The sequence below is a fragment of the Topomyia yanbarensis genome, chromosome 3 (genome assembly GCF_030247195.1).
Source record: "Topomyia yanbarensis strain Yona2022 chromosome 3, ASM3024719v1, whole genome shotgun sequence".
Classification (NCBI taxonomy): Eukaryota; Metazoa; Arthropoda; class Insecta; order Diptera; family Culicidae; genus Topomyia; species Topomyia yanbarensis.
The window spans coordinates 193388894-193395180 of NC_080672.1; the positions used below are offsets into that span (position 1 = coordinate 193388894).

Below are 6287 nucleotides of genomic sequence, written 5' to 3' on the forward strand. Positions count from 1 at the left end.
GATAAAATCATTGTATTAGGCGATTTCAATCTTCCCGGTATTAAATGGATCCGCTGCTCATCTAACTACCTGTACCCAGATGCTACTTATTCTACAAAAACTTCAAATATTCTGAGACTTCTGGACGACTATAATACTGCCGGTTTAGTTCAGTTGAACGATAATTTCAACAGCAACAATCGTTTGCTTGACCTCTGTTTTTCCAGTCAAGATCTTTCCGGTTTACTTACAGTAGATGTTGCAGATACGCTTGTAAAAACTTGTCGCCATCATCCTCCACTTCGAATAACTATTCACAATTGCTCACCAGTTATTTTTAAAAACACCGCTGAAGCTGTATTCTATGACTTTAAAAACGGAAACTTTGCGGCAATGAATCAATTTCTTTCAAATTTTGACTGGAACGCGCTGTTATCCAATCGTGAGTGCAATTCTGCTGCTATGTCATGGACTCATGTTGTAGCATATGCTATTGATAAATTCATACCAAAGAAGCTATGCCGTGAACCAATCTACCCACCTTGGTCTAACTCCACTTTGAAACGCTACAAATGCGCTAAACGTTCCGCATTAAGAAAACTAACGAAGAGACCCTCACTCCACCTTAGATCTCATTACTTATATCTCAATAACCGCTATAAACGATTGAATAAGGCTCTTTACTATTCCTATAACCAACGTATTCAGAACAAACTCAGAACCAACCCTAAAAGCTTCTGGAATCATGTCAATGACCAGAGGAAGGAAGTCGGTTTACCATCTTATATGTCACTTGACGGGGTTCAAGCATCATCTCCTACCGAAATATGTAACCTCTTCCGCCAACATTTCAGTAGCGTTTTTTCTGAAGAAATCTTAACTGATAATCAAATCTCCGAAGCTGCTAACGTCGTTCCTCTACGTTCTCCAATCGGCTCTCACCCTATTATTACACCCGCTACAGTCAGCAGAGCATTTTCTAAGCTGAAGTCATCGTCCAGTCCAGGGCCCGATGGAATTCCATCTATCGTACTAAAAAAATGCTCTGATAGTCTCCAGCTTCCATTATCAATGCTGTTCAATAGCTCTCTGTCATCAGGAATGTTTCCCGACTTATGGAAAAAATCATACATTTTCCCAGTGTTCAAAAAAGGGAACAAAAGCGAAATTTCGAATTATCGCGGAATAGCTGCATTATGTGCAGTGTCTAAGTTATTCGAACTGATTGTGCTCGATTTCATCACTCATAACTGCTCTAACTACATATCCGAGACTCAACACGGCTTCATGATTAAACGGTCAACTACCACAAACTTGGTATCTTACACATCTTTCATAAGTCAATGCTTGCAAGCAAGACTGCAGGTAGATGCCATATACACCGACTTCTCCGCGGCATTCGACAAAATTAATCATCAGATAACAGTTTCCAAATTAAGCAGACTTGGATTTAACGGCTCCTTCCTGGACTGGCTCCACTCGTATCTAACCGAACGTGAAATGGCAGTGAAAATTGGCGACTGCACGACTCCACCATTTGCCATCAGCTCCGGAGTTCCTCAGGGTAGTCATCTCGGACCATTCCTATTCTTGCTCTATTTAAACGACCTAATCCATTTGCTTAAGTGCAAGAAACTATCATTTGCCGATGACTTTAAACTATTTCACCTTATCAGGAATGCCAAAGACGCAGAATTCTTGCAATCCCAGTTGGATGTATTCACCAATTGGTGCTATTCCAATAGGATGATGTTAAATGCCTCCAAATGTTCGGTTATATCCTTTACTCGCAAACACTCGATAGTTAATTTCGACTACAATATCTCACAAACCGTTCTCAAACGGGAATCATATGTTAAAGATTTGGGAGTCTACTTAGATCCCAAACTAAACTTCAAACACCATATTGAGTACACTATTTCTAAGGCCTCCAAGCTGCTAGGATTCATTTTTAGTGTCTCCAAGAACTTTACCGACATACATTGTTTAAAAGCACTCTATTGTGCTTTAGTCCGTTCTACACTCGAGTATGGCAATGTAGTCTGGGCACCTTATTACCATAATGATATTCAACGCATCGAAGCCATTCAGCGCAAATTCGTTCGTTTCGCACTTCGTAGACTCCCATGGAGGGACCCACTGCACCTACCGAGCTACATAGATCGTTGTAAGCTTATTGATCTCGATCTCCTGTCTGTACGCCGAGATGTTTCGAAAGCAGTTTTCATCGCCGATTTACTGCAATCTCGAATCGACTGCTCTGAACTTCTGCTACTTTTGGACATAGACATTCATCGTCGTAGTCTTCGAACCCATCCTTTCTTTCGCATTCCGTTAGCCAGAACAAATTATGGCTATAACGGACCTTTCGTCAGTATGTGCCGTCTTTTCAATCGCTGTTCCAACGACTTCGACTTTCATTTGTCCCGTAATGCCATCAAAAAATCGTTTTTGAGCTCATTATCTTATTAGCTGTAGACTAGTAATAGTTCATAGTAATTAAGATTTGCTGTTAGCTTTAATTGTAGTTATAAGTGTTGAATTGTATCATTTGGATATTTGTTATCTGTTGATATAAAAGATGAGGAGGTTTTATGCCTGCTGGAGAGAGTTAAAGCTAAATTCAGCTCCAGCGGGCTTTTCCCTGCTCCCAAATAAATAAATAAATAAATAAATAAATAAAAAGAAGAAAAATTTCAAAACAAAAAGGAAGAAAACGACAAAATGAAGTTTTATGTTTATATTTATGTTATATTGTATTATATTTATGAGATTCCTGTGCACTATAACATTGATTCCGGGGACTACCGGTTACCAAAGCTGTAGAGAGAAACTGTTGCCTCGATGTGAGGCCAATTTCGCGGTCTACGGCTTAATACGCTTGGCTTGATTGACCACTGCAACGTCTGTTACTGCTGTATTATCTGCAGAAATTTATTCGATATGTTCTTAAACATCCCGACCGTTGATAATCTGCCTTAGCTAGTTTTGGCCAAATGTGTCTGAAGGGGTCGTGATTACGGAGGATATAGTTTCTTTAGCAGTTTATCGTGCTATTGACGGGACCTACATGAAGAGATGAACATTTTTAAATTTTTTATAATGAAAGGACTATAATGGCTGTTTTGCTCACCTGGATTGCCGAACGAAATTCCGTAGATTTGATAAAGTCCGAACCAAACCTCAATATGTTGACAGTCTTATTGATTTAAACCAAATCGACGATAATGATGCCGAAAAAAATCACATTTATTTTTTTGAGTCATGCACTTCTACATAAAATACACAGCTGAATGTGAATGGCAGTCGATCAGTTCCTGGTGATGTCCGTAAATATAGGGACCTTGAATGGTATAACCCATACAGTTCCTAAGTCTGTGCAGTTCGCCTGTATAGCAACCTCAACTCATCACTATACACTAACTTCAAGTCGCTCCTTTATAAGAGTATATGTCATTATCTGCTTTGAGCTTCACCAGAGGATCGATAATATTGTAATGCTGATAGCCATAAAATAGGATGATGACTTTCTATCAATGGTGTATTTCTCCAAATTGTATCCACGTTTTCCTTCCACAACTTTTCCAGAGTGTTGATATGTTTCGTCGAAACCTTATAGACGGGTCCTAGTTCATATCCTTGATGAGCTTCTTTAGTACACATGGTTGTCTGCTAGCGAAGGATAAGATAATTAGATTTCTTGTCTACAATTTACATAAGACATTTGTTAACCTGCATAGCATCACATTAATCGTATATCTGCCTAGGCAGGAATGAAACCCTACATGATCACACCGCACGAGTTGAATTCCAATACGACCTCTCTGAGAGTTCAATTGCCGTGCATGATAACTTTACGGAGATTCACAATGTGGAATCCAGAGGGATCCCCGCGACTATTTCACTTCTTGCACATCCTTACTGCGGTTGGCTCCTTGATGGCCCAGTAGTAACAAGCGTGCGTAAGTCTTCACTATTCACTGGTCCATCATTTTTATCTTCCTCGAACCGCAGCTCACCGATGACACGAGTAATGCCAACAAATTTCGATACATTCGAAGTTAATCGATGCCTGAACCGTTGAGCTGCAAATTATAATTCAAAAATTGTATTGGGAATGAATATTTGAAAAGGGTTGAACAGAATGTGGAGCAGTATTCGAAAATATGAAGTTTTAAAGCTGTCAGGGTAACATTATTTCGTACGCTACACAAAAGCTTGGCATTTTTTTTAATTCGGACTTTGACGCTCCGTCAAGGACGAAGCATTCTTTTCTGATTGATAAATGTTCATACAAGACGCCGAATGCTATAACACAGCGATTCTCAACCTGGGGGCCGTGAAGTAGTTACCAGTGGCCCGCGAAGAAAATTATTTATATCGGAAAGAGCTTTATAACGGACTGAAAATAATATTCGGGTAGTACACAAAATGGATATTGAGCCGTGGGTGTCCGCAACAATGCTGGGTGGTTACGAAGGGGGCCGTGGGAATAAAAAGGTTGAGAACGGCTGATAACACATAAGTGCCCCCACTGCCCATGGTCGCAAACCAGTCCAATAAAGGTAGGAAATCTTATAGAAAACGGGACAAATATGCGATCATGGATAGTGCTTAGTATTTGAAACAACATTGTGCGTCGTAATACTTATGCACCATAAACACCTATTAGCAGTGCTTGACACTATGTTGCGATAGAGCCATCAGACGTTGACTCTAGAATGGTTTTGGATCTTCTGCCGCACGTTTATTTTCAGACCTTATGACGCGTGCTCAAGATCCAAGATGTCGAACAGCGAGAGGCGGTCATCGTTGTGGCTCGATGCTGCTTTGTCGTGTTCAAGTTATAGTTAAGGGCCTAGAGATATGAAAAAAAAAATTAGTGATGACCAAAAGGCATTGAAATACCATATAAAACAAACACTAAATCTAACCTTTGTTGTCTCTGGTTTCGTCCTAGCTATGTAAACGCGTCTGATATCAGGGAAGATGTTGTGGAACTGGCTTCAAAGGTGATTTGCGGGGGTATCAATAGCTTAGAAACGTCTTCTAGACGTGTCTGGAACACATTTTTTTATTTAATTCGATTATAACACCTTCTTTTGTGAACCAACTTGGTCCGATGACGACGATTAGCAAATATCTTTGGACGGACGTCTCGTGTGTTCCACCGATTTGGTTGGCGATCCACTAGTTGGTGACGCACTTGGTGAAATAGTATTCGGTACAGCTCCCAGGATACAAACATGGGATGCGGACACAGAAAATGGAAATTCTGAATCATCCGCTCAAGCTTCACCACAAATCGTTGCTGCAGCATGCGACCGCATGTTGCAAGGGGCACTGGTAGATGCACAATCCTACTGACGGTCGTCAGCTGCCAGCGGAAAGGCGAAACATTAACGAGTAACTACATTGAATAGAAAATAAAAGAAACACGATGATTTTGTTTAAATGAGTAAAATAATAAATTAATTACTAAAACGAATATAACGAATAAATAAAATGAAAATAACAAAATCAGATTAAACAAATGAAGAGGGCTCCGATGAAAAGAGAGGCTTGTGCCGAGCAACCGAAAGGCAGTGCAACTGGCGAAAATCACTGTGGAATATACTGCCCATAAACGCATAAGAGTCCCATGTGGATTTTTGTCGAAAATGAGTTATCCGTTGGATTGTATTCTGTTTCACCACTGAATCACACTGCACAAATAAGATTACCGGGTTTGTTCAGAAAATATCAAAAAAAAATACCAAAACATGGTTGTCCCATCCATTTGGCTCAATGGATGGGACAATCTTGAACAGCGTTTTTCTCGGCTTGCTGTTTTTCAACATGGGACTCTTATGCTGTTATGGGCAGTATACCATCGATTCGAAACGTAACATAAAGGAATTGGGCGTGATAATCGACGACCGACTGTTTTTAACAATCACTATCAGTTACAGTGCTGCAGGGATGCATACGTTGGAGTATAATCAGAGCCCGGCGAATCGAGTTGCCGGCTCCAAGCAGCGTAGAGAGACGTCGAAGAAACACCGTCTGTGCGCAGAATACTGGCTCTATCGAAATGCATACAGCGAACGAGCGGTATCCGCCAGAGACTAGCACAAACGAAGTGCATGAGCATTAGAGTGACAAGAAGAAAAAAAAATGACCCCTATCGGCCCATGCCTGAGTCGATTCCTAGTCCCACGAGGAGTACTTGCTCCAAATTTGAAGCAAATCGGACAAGTCTAGCTACTGGACCAACGTGTCAAGTTTGTATGGGATTTTTCGACAATTTACATGGATAAAACCCACTA

The 6287-nt window shown here is 40.5% G+C and overlaps 1 long non-coding RNA gene across 2 annotated transcripts; it reads right to left on the reverse strand.

Annotated features, from left to right (window-relative positions):
- Positions 1-2761: 2761 nt before the first annotated feature.
- Positions 2762-5384, reverse strand: LOC131693283 (uncharacterized). Of its 2 annotated transcripts, XR_009306209.1 has the most exons (6): positions 5094-5384; positions 4914-5038; positions 4739-4837; positions 3712-4064; positions 3113-3648; positions 2762-3045 (listed from the first exon to the last, which is right to left on the reverse strand). It is a non-coding gene; the product is annotated as an uncharacterized LOC131693283 (long non-coding RNA). The 2 variants fall into 2 exon arrangements; XR_009306208.1 differs by having other exon boundaries at positions 4914-5384.
- Between the last annotated feature and the right edge of the window lie 903 nt (positions 5385-6287).